Source organism: Anopheles funestus, chromosome 2RL (genome assembly GCF_943734845.2).
Source record: "Anopheles funestus chromosome 2RL, idAnoFuneDA-416_04, whole genome shotgun sequence".
NCBI lineage: Eukaryota > Metazoa > Arthropoda > Insecta > Diptera > Culicidae > Anopheles > Anopheles funestus.
Window position 1 is genome coordinate 80,048,238 of NC_064598.1, and position 20,047 is coordinate 80,068,284.

A 20,047-nucleotide genomic window follows, 5' to 3' on the forward strand; every position below is an offset into this window, starting at 1 on the left:
GGATGCGAGATTGTGTTTTTTTTTTTGTTTCGCCTTGATCGCATCCACTAATGATGGATCGTTATGCTTTTAACTGGAAAACTGCTGCGGGCGTGCCACTCGTCAGGATGTTGTAATGTAATACAACTATCCTGCTGTGACGGAACTGGAACTGTTTGAAAGCAAACGTCCGATGGCAGGTTGATTAATGAACGTGTTACAGGCGGAAGCTTCTGTGAAGGTTTTTTTCCCCGGTAAAAGACAGCGAGGGATAAGACACGGATGTGAAATTATTGCAGGTGATGTAAGTAATGTGATAGAGGGAAGTCATTGGCACTGTTAAGTGTGCTGCACTTGAAGAATAAAGCTTTTCCATTTTGCAAAGAAAAGTGAGTATGTCGCGTATATTAAAACGATAATAGGTCTTAAATATTTGATTGGTACAGTTTTCATGCCTATTCCCTGGCAATGAAATATTCAACAATGCATTGTGGCGATTGTTGCACTACTCAAAGGCGAAAAAAAGGCAAACAAACAAAACGAACCCCTCAAAACATGGAATGCATTTTACGCTAATGCGAATTGTTTGATGGTACCTCAAACCTGGCATGCCGTGTGGCTTAGGCGTACGAAAGTTTATATTGTTATTTGAGAAATGTAAATTTTTAAACACCTCTCTTAAGCGGAGCTGGCTGAATGGAATATTCCGGCTCCTAATGAATGGCCCGTAGCGTTGATGTACGGAAGGTGATCCACACACCGGCATTGCATAAATTATGATCGAAAAGTAGGCCGTCATGTGTGTATGTTGGGGCAAGAAAATAGGCTTTTAAGGAAATGCCAATCAAAAGGAAAGAGGGAAATTCATGCCTAAGGAAGAAAGTTGTGCCTTAAAGATGCCGTAAATCGAAGATAAAGTCCTTAAGAAGGCATGTTTTATTCAGAGGCAAAGCTATTTGATTTTGTAAATAAATTACGATGTACCGATAGACGATGTAGTTTAAAGTAAGTATATAAAAATGTTTCCCTGAACGCTTTTCTATTTTTGAGATTAAAAATTTAAAAAAAAGGTTATTTTTGCTTCATTATTGATTTATTTATAAAAAAGGAAAAATTTAAAATGTTTCGTTTTTTTGTTAGTGAAAGCAAAGTTTTAACCTAAAATACCTGTCGAAATATTAGGGTCAAATTGTCACCGTCTTCGTCCCTACCGGAGGTAAATTAATTCCAAGTGATGACGTAGACATTTTCAGACCAAACTTCGTTGGCTGTACGTTCATTGTCGATTTGCTTATCGCCTGATGAAATCTCATTTTCCTCAATCTTTTGCAGCAACTGTTCTGCGAAACGTTATTACTGGGCGGAAGAGTGACCATATCCGGGTTCGGGAAATGTCGAAGGTGGCTGAAGACACACGACTAGCATAAGAATGGCCTTGTACCTCCCCCAAAGGCATGAAAGCTGATGGACGGAAGGTTCTGACAGGCCGTCAGAATCATTATCTGACCCAGAATCAGCCAATGTACATTTCGGAGTTTTCGTCCAAGTGTTTGGGACAGGCCGAGTGCATCTCAAGCTAAATTGGATGGGAAGTTTTAAAAGGTTGCATCACATTATGAGGATGGAATGGGTGAAAATTGTTAGGAGAATAGGTTATGAACGTTGCCTGGCTGTTATGTAATGGGAAATTTTGAAAGGAAAAAAAAATAGTATAAAGAAGAAATTTTATAACTTTCTTACATCTAACCTACTTCAGCCGGAGAAGTGTCTAAATGGGAACAATCTAGAAATAATTTATGTTCTCCGATATCGTCTTAGCGAAGAAAAATGGGCAATAATTGGCCTTTTCTAACAAATGCACCATCAAACTGAACAGACATTAACAGGTAAGAGTCATTACGATCAAATGATATTAGCTATAACCGTTTAGAGTGGAGCACCAACATCTTCCCGCCGTAGTAATGTAATGCCGAGGGATAGATATGAAACATATCCTTTTACTGCCCTGAAGCATCATTGTCCTTTTTTCTTATTTAAGGAAACGTTTGTATTTGCAAAACCACTGATACATTCAAGGATTTTTATTCCACAAATCCTTGAATCCAAAATATGGTTGAGAACGCGCTTATCATGCTAAAATTTTCTGTCTTTGAGGGTTTATTCGAGACAGTTTCGTTGTGATGCGTGTTTTTTTTTATAGAAGTGCTGACAAAGGTTTAATTTTAGACAAAAGACAAAACATGACAAATAAACCATTCACAGAAGGGAAAGAATATGCTGCTCATCTAGACACAAGAGTTTTTTTCTTGGTTAAATTGTACTAAAGCTGAAACCACAATACTCTCTTGCTTATCCACTCCGTAGTAAATCAACTGCGCCTTGCATTCGGCTTCGGATAGTCCTCTTATTTTGGCACTCCATTAGCTTTCCGAGCAAATGGCACTTCTCGCAAACAAAACCCACTTATACCCAGGATTAGACACCCTGACAAGCTGAGCACCCTGTACGGTGATGGTGTCCGTTATAGTCCCATAACACCCGAAGCAGATCGATTTTGCGAAGGTTATTTTCGGAATTTGTACAATTGGTTTTCAGTGAGCCCGGCGTGGGATGAAACGTTGTCGGAAGGACAACAGCGCGTCGAAACACATTGGGTGGTGAGTGTGTGTGTGGGTTGCAAACTTGTAACCATGCGTGTAAAAGTGCCATTTAATGTCGTGTTAAATGTGGTTTGCATGCAAAATGACCGTTTCTGCTTAGAGTGGTGTCCTTCGTGGTATGGGAGAGTTACTGCTGCTGCTGTACACTGTCGCCTGAATTCCAGGATCATTGTTGCGAATGTTTCTTTATTTTATGTACGCTTGGGGAATGTGGAAGTAGCTGCTTTTGCGCTACACTCCAATATTTCTCTTATTCTTCCGTATCCGCATTAGAATCGTATAAAATTGCTGTTCGGGTTGTGAACGGTAGTGGAAGTGCCCTTTGGAGAAGCGTTATTCTCCAATGATACGCATAATCTTGGAGGATAACAATTGCAGTATAACTGCAGTTGTACAATTGTTGTGGAATGGAAATTATGAATTATTATAATACTTTTAAAGAGACGCAAATTTTCATAATTGGATATCCATCTTTATGTTTGGATCTTCACTATGTGACAGTAAAGAAGAAGACAAGACGTTGACAGGTGTTGATGAATATTCAGTCGAGCTCTGGGATATTGAATTCTGTCTAATATCGTAGACATCTTCGGACATCTTAGTCCCATCTGAACCAAAAACGTTGAGAAGGATTTTCGGTTCCGTATGTAAGGATCTATATGAACTGCGAATTAAAATTCCCAATCTTCGTGAAATTGGTCACGTCGCTGGAATGACATGGGACAATCCAACTTGTCCAAGTCTTTTTAGCCTGCTCATATAAAGCCCCATAAAGTCATTAAGGAGGACTATTTCAAACATTTGTACTGCAAATTTATACAACTGCTGCTGTGAATTTGTAGATAAAATCGAATCGATTCCCACTCTTGAAAGTTTTCAGCTTCATCAACACATGTTGAAATGTTAGCTTTTTATTTCGTGTGTACGTATGTCTAATGTAAGTTTGCGCAACGGCGTACGTGTGAGATTTCGTGATTTATCATGATTGAATTAATTCGCCAGTCTGTCGTTTCATTCGCTTTGGGGCCACTGTCAGCAACGATGCACTCGCGCAAACGACGCTATTCGACACTGAGTTCGTTAGCGAACACAGCACCCAAAAATTCATCGCAGAAAGGACTCAGTTCCGTTGGCGTTACTCGTGCAAACATACATTTGTCCAATGCGTTAATTGGACCAATTTAGAGTCCGTGTAGGCACAAGCAAAACAGAATTAGGAAATTGTTGCTGCGAAAATACTCAAGTTTGAGGGGGAGAAACTTTTAAGCCGGAAACGGTACAAAGGCTTGAAGCAAGTTGTTCGTTTGGCTAGTTCAATGAATCGATACAGTCGCTTTGATAGGACTTCAAATGATTTCGCCCGTACGTAACCTTCTTGGAAGCGAGGGACAGCATAAATCTGGCAATAAGGCGCTTAAAGTTTGCTGCTTTTGTGCCTTTTGCAGTTTGGCCATTTCGCAGGTGAGTGAGAAATTAATGTTTGTCACTTTATTTTATTACCTCACCTAAGTTGGGGATGTGGATGATGGAATGTTGAGACGATAAAGTTGCTTGCAAGAAAAACGGTACCATAAGGAACGGAACATGAAGGTGGTTTTTATATCAAAAGAAGGTTTCTTCTAACACTAGCAAGTGAGCCGGTAAAACCGGAAAATACATTGGAGTTGGAATTGCCGTCAGTAAAAGTGTCCTTTTTTTCTCAAGGACAAACTTTCGATCAATGGAACAACCCCGAATCTGCTTTATTTTTATTAAGCGTCAAACTAAAGCGTAACCTCGAAAACACCGGCTCCCTAGACAGCAATAGCGACTTAAAGTCGTCCCTTAAGCCTCCGGAATGAATAAGCAAGTAAGGAAACTGAAGGCAAAAATAGCCTCACTCTGGTGTCGATACGTTGTGAAAGCGAACAGACTAACTTTGTGGCAAGGTCTTTTTCCACCGTAGTCTTGCATTGCAAAAAACCTTTCTTATGGCGCTTTTCTCTATGTGCCCCCGGGCAATGATGGTTGTCGAAATTCAATTTAAATTTTGTTTGCCCAGACGAATAGACGGGTTCTACATATGTACACCGTTTCACCGTTCAATGGCACCAGGGGAAAAAGTTTTTTTTGTATCAGTTGGTGGGAAAAGTTGAAGCTTTTCAACACCCGCGACGGCACAATGTTTTTATAGCTGTGCGCAAAAAGTAAGTCGTTTGCGGTAGAATAGCAGCAGCACCCCGTGCTGGAAGCGATCACAAATTAAAACCGTGTATCAAATACCGGTACCATTTCGCGTCCACCAGACCCCGGTGCTGGATCGTCAAATATTTTGTTTTCTCGCTGGAGGAATCCTTTTCCCCGTTGAATTCGTTGTTTGGCAGGTTGAAGGCAAACTGGAAACGGGCAGCGTACTGTATCGAGCGTCGGCAAAGTTAAGATACTTTCCATCAAATTTCCCAACTATTGGACGCCATTTGGCCAACGTGTACCGGAAACGGTTGATAGTCAAATCGTAGGACCGTGTTTTGTTGCACATTTCACAGTGGGCTAGATGGGGGATGCATGATGTTTTGAAACGATCGTAATGCTACTTTTTATATACTGTTCGGGCACTCCGGAAGGCCCGGTCGGGAAAGTTAGCGTTTTCCAGTTGTTGACGCGGGCAAGGAAAAGCGAAGAGTTGGTGGAAAAGTTGTTGTTTGCGCAGAAAGGTTGGATCAACCATCACCGGTACACAGACACCGGTAGCTCCAATCGGTTCGTTACTCGGCGACGAGGAATGATGAACTTCAGCGTAGATAGACAGAGTTGCAGAAAGGATCAGAATCAAAACTTCAAAATTGCCAACCAATGCCAATGTTGGACAACGACAACGGTGTCTGGAGTAAAGCCGAGATGATTGTTGATTGTGCTGAGGGTGCGCATGGTGGACGGATTTGGAATCGACGTAATTGGCATAATACCAAAGAGTTTCACATTCTTCCTGTGCATGTCAAGTGCAACAGTAGTGTACCTTTTGCCATTTCTATTACTGAAATCGATCATTACGGAAAACAAACACAACATACGATATAACAACTATCGTCCCAGAGCCCTTTACTGAAGCAAAACAGGGGATTGGAAAGATAGCTTGAGTGGAAATATTGTTATTGGTTCGACTTCAAAGATTGGACTTACGAAATATCGTAAAAAATCGTTTTTTCAAAATACGTAGATAGATGAAGATATGATTTTATGTATTTTGAACAGTTTACATATTATAATTTACTTCTATGTAGGTATTTTTTATAATATTTACTTCGATTAGTATGATTTATGTAACTTTTTTGTATGTTTCTAAAATTAAATTTAGTTTGTAGAAACAATAAAATAATATGATTTTCCTCTTTAATTTTTTATCCAATATGAAGTTTTACTTTAAATGTTTAGTGTTAACTAATTAAGAACTGTTTCAATTATTATTTTTTTATTTTTTATGCAGAGCTAATCAAACTTTTTTGTTCATTTAAATTGAATTTTTTTCTTAAAAAAAGCTCCATGAATGCATGTGTAGAAAGCTTTAGGAATTAATTTATGCCATTACGAAACATCCCTAGAAAGCTTTTCATACCTTCATCTTTACACAATGGCCATCCATCTTAAAATAGCACAAACACAATCTAAGAACACGACGCTAATGTCAATCTATAGTAGGCATAAGCTCAGCTCAGCTTAATCTGTTTATTTTTCCTGGAAGCCACACTGGGAGCAGGAGTTAGCGTTCGCTTTAGTGTGGTGTAAAATGGCTGTCTGTTAGTGTGTACGTGTATGATTATCCTATATACGAAGGGCACGGTAGGTTTGAAAGGATATTTTTAGCAAACCCTGTTGCAGAGGATGGTGTCGAAGGTGTTCAAGTGTCTTTTTCGCACATCCTTTATATCCGGACGACCTTCGATTGTTACCATGGGAAATGGGGGAGAGTGTTCAATATTATTATCTTAAAGCTTTAGTGAGATCGATACATCAGTGAGGAGTCCTTGAGGAAGCTGTTTTTTTCCTGCGAGTTGCATAAAAAGTCATAATATATTGAAGGTATGTAGAGTGTAAAATTGATTGATAAGGTATCATTTAAAAAAAACTTCTACTGAGATCTCAGAAAAAGTTTTACACATCCTTTCTCTCTGTCCTTTTTCTTCAATTAATCCGATTTGATGGTAGTAGTTGTGGTATTTCCTTTAGATTTAAACCACTCTATCTAAACCGGTCGTGATAAAGTCCTGACAACTGTCGCTCCTTCCAGCTGGTTGGATAGCTTTGTACAAGTATTTGAAAGACGATAGAGACCCTCCTAAAAATCAATATCCAATCACACCGTGTAGATAAGAAAGAAGTAAAACCCGTCTTCCGATTTCTGTAGACGGAAAGCAGTCGGTGAGAAAAAGAATGTGCCTCCAATCGAACGTTGTTACTGTTGGCTATACGCCTTAATGTGTATCACAACAAACAAGCAACAATGGACAATGCTGGACGGTGGCAAATCGAATTAAAATTCCGCTCTCGAAAAAAAATCACCCTCGTCGGCCAACTGAGCGTCGTAAATCGAGTTCACTGGTTCGCTGATCGCGAAAAAGGAAAATAGAAAAAGAAAATGTTACCAGTATACTGGTCACACAACAAAAGGTACAATTCCGGAGGTGGGTAAAAGCATAACGCATGTGGTCACAGATTTTCCAACATTTCGCTTCCTTTTCCCAAGCGCGTGACCGCACGACACCCCGAGACCACAAGCCGGGAGCTGGATACTTGGATACTGCTTGGATACGGGTCTGGTTTTTCTGGGTTTTTTGGCCACACTGGTGGGTGGGTAAGGACGCATTTTACGAGGCCATAAATTTATTGGCGGAATTACATACGGCAGTACTTTCGCTTTTAACGACTTCCGGATTTTCGGGTCGGCCGACAGCACCGGTAAGCAGATCGTCTCCGGCAAAACCCGGAAGGGAATCGGAGATTCTACAACCTATCCGACCACCTACCGACGTGAGGACAATCGATATTTTGGCAATGACCCGAAGAATGAAATAAAACGCAAAAGAAAAGCGCATCCACGGGATCACTGGGGCGGGTGTGGGAGCTGGTTCCAACGAAAAAAAGATTACAGTAAATTGTTACGAACAGGGTGTGAGCGTGCCACTGTTTGCTGTACGGTACCAAGATTAGGAGAGATTCAACCGGGAATGACGATATTTAGCCGTCGGGTATAAACACACTGATGAATGTGAGTGAACCTTTCCTCACCAGCGAGAAGAAAATTCGAAACACGTACCACGAGTTGGTCCTCGTACAATGCTCATGTTGGTAAATAGGATAAAAAAGTGGTTTGTTTCGAAAAGGAATAAAAAAAACCAGGAATCCGGTTTATTTCTTCTCCAAAGTGTTGTGGTCGATGCTGTATGGTGGAAAATTTTTGTGAAGAAACATTGTGGAGGATTTTTATCGATGTTGTTTCCGTTAAAATGAATGTCGTGTTTATTTTCCATTCAGTCGTTATATTCAAATCGATGTAGCTCTGCAGGAAAATGGAATTCTAATTCTTTGATTATCGTGTCGCCAAATAAAAGTTAAATCCCTTTTCAGTAAATAGAAATAAATCACGATATCGTCCAAATCGAGAAAAATCCTTGCTGGAAATTGCAATCTTTTGCCTTTATCAAAAAGACCCTTTAAAAAATCTTAAATATACAATTTAAGCACCAGAAATGGTTGTCTGGGCTTTTAGTATTATTATTAAGTCGCTTTTATGATACTCTTCCTCTTAAACTGACCACCACCAGAAGCTTGTGGGATGTCTATTACGGGATGAAAGGATATGCTTTCAAAATCCTGTTCTCGAGTCTGTGATTTAACTGTGCGATAGCCGGGCGAACATTTATTAGTGGTCTGAGTGACGCCTTATGCGGTCAAGCTGTGTTCTGCAATGCTGCTAGCATTGATCTCATCTTTTCCAAATCTTTTCCCCAAAGAAAGACCAAGACCGGGCTCTTAAGTCGATACTTCGAAGGGTTGAAGCTAGTTTTGGGAGAAACTTTTCTAATTAATACAGTGCCTTGTGTCTTGTCTTTTCTGAACCTGAAAGGAGGAGTTATGTCCAACATATTACCTGCACAGTCCAAACATCATCCTATGAAGTCATCAATAACCTGTGCAGGAAGGACTTTGTGCTGTAGACTCACAACACTGGAGAATCGGACACAAAACCGTGTCCGAGTGTTGAAAAGTTTTGTCTATAATAATTAATTTTCATTTTGCTCATGGTATGTTCTGGAGTTTGAAGCAGTGTTTGCATTATCTCTGCTGTTACGAGACACAAAAGGTTTGGTGTGAAACGGATTTATAATTCGATTCCGAGAGTTCCACACCCATAGGAAGGCTGCTGATGATAATTTGCATTTTATATGCAAAAAATAGAAATACCACACTGAGAAGAGTGGTAACAGGAAGTTCGGGTAGTGAAAGGATGAATCTACCTATTGGAATCATTTAGTGGCTTTAAAAGATCTTCCTAGCTGTGTTATCCTTTTGCTGATAGTGCTACTATTATCGTACAGAAGTCAAAATGGTGCGAAACTTGATGATTCTTCTTGTTCGTTCCGATCGGAATGGAACGGTGGGGCATGACAGAGAGAAGATGAAGTCGTGTGGTTTACGGCATAAGCAGCCGTCTGACATGTTTAATGAATGTTTCTTCTGCTACCCCGGATTATGGTCGGTTTTCAAAGTGCTGCAAAGATCCTCGTGTAGGAACAATCCTGTCGACCAACAGGAATGGAGTGTAGGCTCGCTACAGCTTTGTATCCCGGCTGGTTCCTCCGTGGAAACGGGGAATGTTACCAAAAACTAAAACTAGAAGCACATCACCGTTGGGTTGAATTCTATCCCACGGATGGGGAAAAAGGAATTATGGCTTGCGGTTTTTTTAGGGTAACCAAAAAAGACAGAAAAACAGTAGAAGTGAAGAACATTTGCAGCAAAAGGAAAGCGACAAGTAAATTATCCCTTAGGAATGACAAAGTGCCGGAGCGCGGCAACACACGCGCAGAAGAGATACCGCCGAAGCCGTTTATGGGGATTACTACAAATGGCGAATATTTAAGCTGCTGCCTGTGAGCCTGTGAGCTAGCTTTTCGCAGAGTTGCAGTATATTCACCATTCAAGGCCACACTAAATTTTACTCACTTTAATACCGCACCACCATTACGGGGAGTAAATCTGGACAATTTTATCTCCATTACAGGCCGGGAACAACATTCCAGCAAATGTTCATGCACACACCAGACACTACCCTAAACCATTACTGATGGTGCTAGGTACCGCTTCGTACGCTACCATTAACATTGACATTCGTGTACATGCTGGCATATAAATAAAAAGCCGTCAGCCATTTCCTCCCCCCATTTTGCCGGAACAAATTGAACGTTAACTGGCGTTTTATTTCGAATGCAAAGTAAAAGTAGCCACCGAACAGCATCCTTTGTGTGGAGTTGGTTCTTTTTTTCTTCTTCTCTCTGTTGGGGAAAACTCTCGTCGACATCATGCATCATTCTGCATGCCGGAAATCGAGTTGGATAATTTACGATCCGGGACCGCACCGGGACCACTGCGGGGAAGGGCAAAACATAAATGTTAATGGAAAAATGGAGACTTTTCCACAGTTTGGTACAGGGACGACACCAAGAAGGCATTTTAACAAACAGTATCGATGCTCTTTTCTCCTCCCTTTAGCCACGAATTGTAGCATTGTTACCATGCTGTGGGCACTTAAATGTTCGACGAGAGTAACCCCTTTTTTCCAACGATACGCGAACACCGTTGTACCGTTTGGTGGTTTAATTAAAACATAAATATTCATTCACCAGGATTCAGACTTGTAGGGGGGGATGTGTATTTTTTGTAGCATGTATTTAAACCTATTTTCGAGGATGCTATGTTTTTTGGGGCGAACGATACAAGGGTGGGTTACAATCCCTATAAAACGCTCCAAAAACGAAACACAAACAGATCAAGCGGTGGGGTTAATTTTCGGATCGTTTGGTTGTTTTTTGGTACAAACAATTCCCCCATTTACTGCTGTGGGCATTTTCCCTTGCGAGCGAAAAGATCGAAGAACCTAAAGGTAATCTGTTTTTAAACGCAGAACAAATGAATAGTAAATGGTTTCGTGTTTATTGAGTGCGTGTGGAAAGATTTTATGCATCAATTAATTTGCAATAGTTTATGAAGTTGCAATTTGCGAATGATATTAAATATGGTACGTAGCGAATAGTGAAGAAGTATCACCCAGTAATTGAATTGTAATTAAAGTCGCAACACTAACAAACACGTTGAAAAATAAATCTTTAAAAGTCTTGCCAATTTGTAGTGCTTTATGTTATACATTTTAATGAGAAGATTTAATTAACTCTTTAATTAATAGCAACAAAATGTTTGCTTTAAAAGTTTTAAATCTAACACGACAAGTTTTTGGGCGAACAAACGGCATACTTAATGTAATAAAACAAATTAATAACCCCGCACTCTCAGCAAATGTGCGCTCCAAATAGAAACAGACAGGTTAGGAAGAATTTTGATTGGCTACCAATCGGTTCCATTCTGCAAGTTCTGTTCGAAGAGTTGATCATTTCGTATCGCACCTTTCCAAAAGTAAGAGGATTTATGGTGCTGTGCCACCAACAAACCACCGACCCAGCGACCGGTCAACGATTAGCAGACAATTTTCCACCGGTCACGGTTCGAAAACCATTATTTACGGACAAAAACTCATTGGCGGATCGAGGGTAAATGAGGTACTGTGTGCCTCGAACGGCTTGACTCCATTATTTACGCCAATTAGCGTGCGTTTCGGGCAGTGCGGAAATTCGCGACCAGCCCCGTGCTGCAAGGGAATGGGGGGCGGGATTAAATTAATGGGTTTTTGAAATGGTTCAGCGATGGATGGGATTGCGAATTTGTTAGCTCGATATCCCGAAAGGATAAACCGTGTGTACGTTTTATGGGATTCAAGTGTTCCCTCTTTTTTATTACAAAGAAAGTCAAACCTATCATCAGGAAAGATGAGTTCGTTCGTTTGAAGATTGGGGATGGGACACACGTGCTACTGCACCGCTTGAGTGCAGTTGAATGCATTTTCGTAATGCGCTTGATGCGAGCAGTACATTGTGGTGAGCGATTGATTGATGCGGACATTGTAAGCAAACTACTGTGGGAGGGTGACCCATCTTCGCAAGGTCAGGGTCATATTTCCTTCGCCTGGTATGATTGATCTTAACTAGAGCACATTCAGTTAGATTTGCCGTGCAGTGGACAATATTCCAGTGAATTTATGTTTATCGGAAGATCAGAACTCTCCAACAAACATTAGCGCCTAAATGTATGCAATGCGACTGAATGTTTTTATTTTTAATTTTTAATAGCTTAACAGAAGCTGTCTTAAAAATTTTGGATTTTTATTTAGTGTCGAATACATTAGAATAGTTTGCTTTTTATTACCGATCAAAGCTAAACATATTCCCATCGTGCTTTGGGACAAAAAGTATTGTGGGATTTCTTCGATCCGTCTCCATGAAATGGCAGCCACAAGGGCAATTTTGCAATTTGATAGGCACTTGAAGCCGTGCATCGAAGCACATCATCTGTGCGTCAAAGAGCACCTTGCTTGTCGCTCGAAGAAAGCAAGCAAACCCGAGGTTGTGGTGCAGTTATTGTATTGAAATCACACGTCTTACAAATTGGTGTTATATTACCGGCGCAGTTAGAAATGGATGCAAAAAGGGAAGGGAAGATTTAAATGAATCCTTTCTCTGCTTTAAACGTACCCGTACCTGAATGGGAACTGGAACGCAATATCACTTACGTCCGGCGTGCCGTTTAAGCGACAATACTAACGATTGCATTGATGCAAATATACCACACCTTTAATCGAGTGTACAGCACCACACTATTGTGTGCTTCCGAGTGTACGTTCGATGATATCATCGGGTTGAAATGTAAAGCCACTGCACCTAACCATCATTTGAACCTCCTATTGCATGGCCGTCCTATCGGCTATCGAGGCGAACGAGCATTGACATAAGCCTGTCCCGTGAAGCTCTGATTTATTTCCAATCGAACGGTTGCTTCCAACCGGGTAAATCGGTATTGTACCGATGTACACCCACTTCATCATGGCACGGCGAGCGTACCCTTTTGCGCCCTGCACACATTCCAAGTTGATGAATATTAAAAATTTAAATTTCCATTACTTGTCCAGTAACACCTTCAGTATCGGAAACTACCACCCATCGTGGGGGTGGGAGTAGTTAAAGCGAAACTTCCCTGCTTTCCGTGCCACATGCCCGTTGTTGACTGAGAAACTGATTAAGTCAAGTGCCGCTAGACATTGCCGTCAGGAATGCATTCCTTTATCGATTGTAAGCTGCAAACCCGGGATTCGATGACAACAGTTTGACAGGATGCAGAAGCATTAATTAAGGGCTTCATTTGAATTTCTTCCACAATATGGCAGTTGTCTGACGGGCGGGTTGAAGATGCAAATTGTTTACCCTTTGGTTGGAAATAATGAAGAAGGTGAGCAATTACGAAGACTGATAGTGTTGCGGAAAAGTAAACATTTGAAGATGTCAGAAAAATGATTTCTCGCTTCAAGAGAATTAGGTACGGGAAATCATGAAACGATTTTTTATAGTATGAGATATGTCTCATACTTACTTACACTTACTAAGTCAAAAGAGCAAAAGCTGTAATTCTCAAAAAATAAAATAAATGTGTTAGTTAACTCTATTTTGCGTCTGTTTTTAAAAACTCTTTTAGGAATATTGTTTAAAGTTGTTGAAGTATCACATTTATAATTCCCACGCTATACAGTTTTAAATTTTTACCTATTTTATTGCAATTCTCCCAAGTTTTTTTCTTTTACCTATTACTGAGGCATAGACAGGGTTCAGACAAGTTTTCGACTCAGTTCTCTGTTTTGGTTGTGTCCTTCATAAAGCTAATCTTTAATAAAAAGAAACTGTCCATGGGTTACTGAATTATTGCAATCCCGATTAATAATTCGATAATTGAGCCCAAAACGAAAGGATGTATCTAGATTGAATAAATACCTCAACCATGAAGAAATCGTTATGAAAGGACTGATCTGCACACTTACCTAAAAAGAAAAGAGAGATGGTTTAGTAAAATTGTACTTAAAGTACTAAACAATTGAAGAAAAGGAGATAAATACGAAAAAAATTAATAATCTAGAAGTAACCAATCTTGGAGATAAATCGACCATTTAAGAATTTGTTTATCGGTCGTAAATGTTTGAAATATAGTTCAATGCATTTGAAAATTATAATCATTTAAAAAACTTTTTATAGCAGTGAAAAACATCAAGAAACGATGATTGTGATAAATGATGATTGTGATTAGTTCCAATTTATTTAAGGTATGCAGTAGTTTTTGGCGGTCACACTGGTGACCCATTTGTGAAAAAGTGTAGCAACTTCATCTAAAAACATATCAAACAATAAGCAAAATATTACTCTTATTGGAGTGATCGCAATCGTTACCTGATACTAGAAACTAAGTAGCGCCATTTTATATAATTAGTATTATCATTCATTTATGATAATAAAATAAAACAAAATTGCTGCGAAGCCTTACCCATTACCGCAGATAAAAAGAACATCGACACAGCAACACATATTCATAAGTTCTCGATGCGAAAAACATAAATTGTTCAAGTTGTGCTATAAAACATAAGTGACTGCTCGTAAAGAAAATGAAACTCCAATGTCCTTTCGACAACGCGGCGAACTGTGTGGAGATAGTATGGAGAGAAAAAAGGACCTTTACGGGCTCATCCAATTGAACTCGTACTGTTGGTCCTTTTTGCCGGATCATATTTATTTCCCAGTCAGAATGTTACTAATGTCATTTGACGTCAGCCCGGTTCTCGGTGTGTAGTGCTACCAAATTGTAATATCTTCGTAACTTTATTGCTTTTTCTTTTTCATGGTTTAATCTTAACCGGAAGTTTTGTACCATCGATTTATCGTCAGCGATAAACGGTTTAACGATTACGTCCACTACATAATGCCACTGAAGTGGATGCAAGCGCCTGCAACACCCAACCACATATACGACAGCGAACAAACGATACAAAGTATGTGGTGTGGTTGAAATTAATTGTCTTCATTTTTACGATGATTTTTTTGCGTGAAGCAAAAGGGGATTGTGTTATCACATTTCATTCGGGAAATAAGGCTACCAGTTGTATAAGCGATATCATGTTCATAGGGAAACTGGAGACATGCTTACCCCCTCTGAACAATAAGTGAGTTATTCCAGCTTCTTAATTTTCGATCAACTCGTAAGGGAAGATTCGAGACAACGGCAACACACAGGATGAAGATGCTCGCTCTTATGCAACCCCAAACAGTGAAGTGATGCAGTGTTTCCTTCCACACTGGATAAGGTGGAAATGGAAGCTGAAGTTTTTATCCATCCGGAAATAAAACAACAGACACGTCACTGGCGTACAACCATTTCAGCAGCATCATAGTGTCTGTTGAAGCGTTGATAACAAACAGAAACGCTTCCGTGCAAGTTGAAGAGAATATTTCAATTATGTTTTCCTTGCCGAAAAGTTTTGCACGAACGAGCTAGCGCACATTTCCCCAAATACCGATAGCTGTCACCTTACCTGCCAGGAACTTCTGCTGCACGTCACACCACGGCCAAGTGGACACCGTCGGTGGATAGTGAACGAATGATTTCTGATAATTTCTTTGTCTGAAATTCTCGCATTAAGAAAGTCCACTCGCCGGGCGGAAAGTTCCGCCCGAAAGGTCCTTTTGTTCGAGGGTACTTGCAAGCGAATTGGAATTATGATAAATGTACTTCTTGGGCAAATGGGCGATGAGGCGTACGAAAAAGAAAGATCACCAAACCAGGTCCGAGACGAGTCAATTTCGAATCGAACGCTGAGAAAACACTGGCGGATAAAACGGGAAAACTGCCCGCGGCTTGCCACTTTGGTTCGGAGGATTATGAGGACAGCTTCCGAGATTTCGGTGTACGACCAAAAGGGCGACTGAGTTGGAAAACGACGGAAGCAAAACTCTCGCTAACAAATGAGAAATAGGGGGAAAAATTATCACCGACGTCTTGATTGACTTGGAGTGCTTTCGAGTGTGAAATGTTTGTCCCTTGCAAATGATGCTTTCCATACAGCCAGATAGTAACAAAGCACGAATGCGGTGGCGATGCAAATGATTGGCCAAAAAAGAACTATTTCCAACGGGACCGGTGGTTTCTCTCGTTCAGATGTTTGATGGATGGTAAACGTCAAACAAATGACATCATTATTAAATGTCACGATACTGATGGAAGAGCTCAATCATATAAATATAAAAATTCAGTTTTAAGTACATTTCTATAGAATAAAACATCCAATTAAAACAAAACAAAAATCTGTGATATTTTAAAGTAACAATTTTTGTTTTACATGAAATTCTTCAATCATAAATCTTATTTCATATGACTAACGTTTCAAAACATAGTCTCAAAAATTGTCATCCAGTCACGTGTCGCACGAAACGATATAATTAAGCACTGCATGCTGCATACAGACAGTATGCGACCAAAAGCCCAGTATGTAACGGCGATGAAAACTTCATTTTATATCATCTTCTGGAAAGAAGTTCCAACAAGCTACACTGAAGGAAGTGCCAACGCGGACGAGCATAAATTAATACTTGAGCCGTCACATCCGGCTCGGGGGTATCCCGGTGTGGCACTTTTCCAGCGGAAAACTTTCCATCCACTTACGGGTTGGCAACTCGGTAACTCCGGCTGTCCTCGTCATATATTTTCCACCAGTTGGTACCACCTGCCAGTGTGTTGCGGTTTGATCGCGGAGAAGGAGAAAACTTTACAAAACTTTCTTACTCTTCATTTATGATCCTTGCGTAGGGATACGGGTAAGGCAAACGTAGGCAAATATGAAACGGCTAGGCAAAGTGTGTTCATTTTTGCGACTTTTCCTTAACCGTAGCTATACAACATCTTCAAGCACCCGAGGGATGATGACAGTGGGTGTTTTTTTTTCTTTCTTTCTTTTGTTCGTTGCTTGTGTAGAGTGTAAAAATTTAATTTCATCATGTTTTATGTAAATTAAACACTGACACCATTTTTACAACATCATTGAAGGAGCGTGCTGTTGTGCGAACCGGGTAAGATAAATTTGAAGCAAACTTTCTTGTGGAGAAATATATTGTTCTCCCCGTGGACTTTAAAACTGGTCAGATGATATTAATCTTAGCGGACAAAGTATAAGAAAGTGATGTTTAGAAATATTAAAAAGAAAACATTTATATAATATTATAGTATAGCACTATGTGAGCAGCAAAACGAAAATAAAAGAAGAAAAAATGGAACAAATCATAATCATAAGTAATCAGCTAAAATGTTAAAGGACCTGAATCAAAAGAATATAATTAACAAAAAATAGCCTACTGAAGGATTCATATCGTTCGTTAATTTTTTTAAGGTGTTGCTAATGACACCGTACACCTAATGAACGATTCATCCGTTTGACGCTAATGCTGAGTCTGCAGAGAAAGTAAGCGTTCGTAGCCGAGCTGAGCCGATTATACAGCCACAGTTGCGAACGGAACAGGATAATACCTCGAGAAAAGGAAGCATCTGTGTGTGTGTGCGTGTGTATTTTGTATTACAAGCTTTTCAAAAAAAGCTCATTCTCAGGGTACGAGTTTCGTTACGCGGAAGCATGGGAAAGACACTTCTACGGGGAATAATTAAATATCAGAACTTTATGAATTCGCACAAGTGTTTCTTGACGATGCCGGTAGACAAGTGTGTTCCAAGCGCGTGCAGATAGCGTTAATTGTAGGTTAAGTGAGCAACTGTAACGGAGTTCAGTTGGAGAAAGTTCAGTTTCTTCCCCAGTTGGAGGCAGTTGCCTGTGTGTAGTACAAACGTAATCAAAATAATACGATCCTGTACATCGGTCTAAAACGATAACGTGGCTGCGAGGTGTATAATACAGGAAACACACTGGAAAGATTCCCTCAAGACATCCCATTTTCTTATAAATCTCGCACAGTAGGTGTGGGAGACGCGCATAAGCTGAAGTTAATTAGGACAGGATTTGTCTACTCACCGGAATGATAAGATAATGTTAAACAAATTCCAAAATCATGTCGATCGGCGGAAGTGGGGGAAGAGATTTGGGGTTTGGAAAGTTTACCAAACGTTCCTTGGAGAGCGATTTTTCATACCACCACTTGTCCGTGCTATCAGCGGAGGAGTGAGAAGGATTAAAATCCATTCGGGAACTGATGAGCTTTAAGCGGGTTCGAAGAAAATGTGGTCTGTTGAAGTGAACTCGATCGAGTGTAAGGGTGGCAGTAAACTGAGCTGAGCATCATTTAACGAACGAAACCCGAGAGTTGATCTCCTCCTGGGGATGGGTAAACGTGAAAACGTTTATTTGATTTGTTGCACAATATTGCACCATTCTCATTTCCCCCAAAAACTGAGGCTATTGCAACGGGTGGAGCAGCAGTACAAAGTCAACGTGCTTTACGGTGACTGACTTTAGACACAACAGACTTGTTTGCTGATGTGTTCGACATTCTTCGACCTTTTTTTTCTTTTTGCTCCAATTGCTGTCGAGTGTTATATTTCCACATGCAGAGCGCTCCAGACCGTGTAGCCACAAGAAATGAATGTCTTTAGCGAAAACGGAACGCTCCCATTCTGGTGACGTTCTTTTGACCGAGGATATCGACACAAAGATGAATAAGAGTGTACGGTTCGGTTTCCCACCCGGAGGGGATTCGAATTCCCTTACGACTTTGGTCAGGCTCCGAGTGTCGAATCGTTTACAAAGTCACCCAATCGCAAAGCTTGTTTGTTTATTGGGTTTCTATTTTCATTGAACTTCGGTTGACGAGCGACAGAACGTTTCAGGAGATTTGCTGGTGGATAGTTTCCTATTGCTACTGGTGCCAGGCTCTTCAGAAGAAGTGATACAGAACAAAACGAGGTCCCTGTTTTCTCTGTCTTGTTTTTTTGGCAACACGCATTACCGTCTCCAAGTCAATGGAGCTCAAAGACGAATTTGTTTCTGTTGTCGTTGCTTCCCTCTTTGCTTCGACCCAGTGAATCAGCGCTTCCGGGTGTCAATATCGGATGGGAATCCTGGAATTGTTATTTATTTGACATTTGTAAGACATGGTAAAATGCATCTCGGAACTCAACCTGCTTCGAAGGGTTCTTGTGGAGAATGGAATCTTGCTTCTTTTTTGTGTGTTGCTGTAGTGCGTAATCGGATCTATCTACGTTGATATGTTTTGGGGAGCAACCAACTGTAAAGGTGTTAGTTTATTGCTGTTTGTCGGGCGGAACGATTTGGCAGAAGATTACATTTTGCCCTGGGACGTTTGATCAAGTGTGTTGATTGTTTCATCAATTATATTGAGTTATCACGTTTGATTGTTTGGGTGCTATTGACAATATCTTAAGCAAAGTGGTTGAATATATGGAATGAATTGCATTTGTGAGAGTAATCAAATATTTTGTCTTCGCAAATGAAACAGGATATATTAATTATGTTATACAGTGAATGTTGACATGAACTTTCAATATAGTTACACAATCAATTTTTTTAATCAATTATCCGGGTTATTCGTTTATCAGGGGGCTAGTAAATCACCAAGTAAATGCAAAGTCCATCGTATCGTATTTATAATTGTTATTTTACTCTTGTTAGGACATCCTGGAGGAGATAAGTTTCTTGTTACTATTTTTTGAAGTTAATTTTTTTAAATTTTTATTTATTTAATTCAGCTATTTTAGTATTTATTTATTATTCATATAAATTTAAATTCTCTTTCGTAGTACTTTAAACTAGCAATAAATTCGAATAAGTTGGTTTGTTGGTTGTATATTCGAATGGTTTGTTAAACATTGTATTTAATTTTAAATTTATCTTTTTATTAACTGTCAACCATAACGACGTAATCAATTTCATCTAATTCAATATTAAATGCCAAAATTTAGTAATCGAATATTACCCGTTAACTGTCTGTGAGTAACAACAAAAATTAACTCTCTTTAGTGTTAAACTTTATTTCCCCTTATCAGTGTGAAGCAACCCACGCATTAAACGTGCTGATAACGAAAGCACCCTCATAAACCACCCCATTGTCATTTATCTGACGGCACCAAAAAAAGCGATACAAAAATTTCATTGAAAAATCAATCGAATGGAAATGATAGCATAGGAGCGTACGAAAGGATGGAAATATCTGTCATCCACATAGGGATGCAATAAATCAAGCACAAACACAAACCAATCAGTGAACTTTTTTCCA

The 20,047-nt window shown here is 39.8% G+C and overlaps 1 protein-coding gene across 8 annotated transcripts in view; it reads right to left on the reverse strand.

Moving 5' to 3' along the window:
* LOC125760736 (mucin-17) overlaps positions 1–20,047 on the reverse strand; it is a 162,315-nt gene that overhangs the window by 70,586 nt on the left and 71,682 nt on the right. The window lies entirely within an intron of this gene.